Source organism: Lagopus muta, chromosome 5, assembly GCF_023343835.1.
Source record: "Lagopus muta isolate bLagMut1 chromosome 5, bLagMut1 primary, whole genome shotgun sequence".
Lineage (NCBI taxonomy): Eukaryota > Metazoa > Chordata > Aves > Galliformes > Phasianidae > Lagopus > Lagopus muta.
Genome location: NC_064437.1, coordinates 42,214,191 through 42,214,539, shown reverse-complemented (window position 1 = coordinate 42,214,539; position 349 = coordinate 42,214,191).

Below are 349 nucleotides of genomic sequence, written 5' to 3'. Positions count from 1 at the left end.
GTTTAAGGTCTCTGAGTGTTACAGGAAAAAAGAAGAGGACAAATGACAGATGAGGGCTACAACCAAGAGTGGTGTTGTGTGGTGTTCCTTCACCATAGCCCCTCTGACCAGCCACTGCTCGCTTGCTTTGGGCTCATTGCAACTGTGTGTTGCCCGATGATACAGTGGGAGGGCTCCTTTCGAAGGAAGGCTGAATTAAAGCAGTTCCTATTCTATTTTCAGACATCTGACTCCTTGCTTTTCTAGAGTGCATGAAAACTGTGGCTGTGGTTTGTCTTCATGTGGGAAAGAGCCTGTTATCTGTTGCGGCCTGTTTTCCAGCCTCCATAAAAGCCCAAATTTTTGGTCA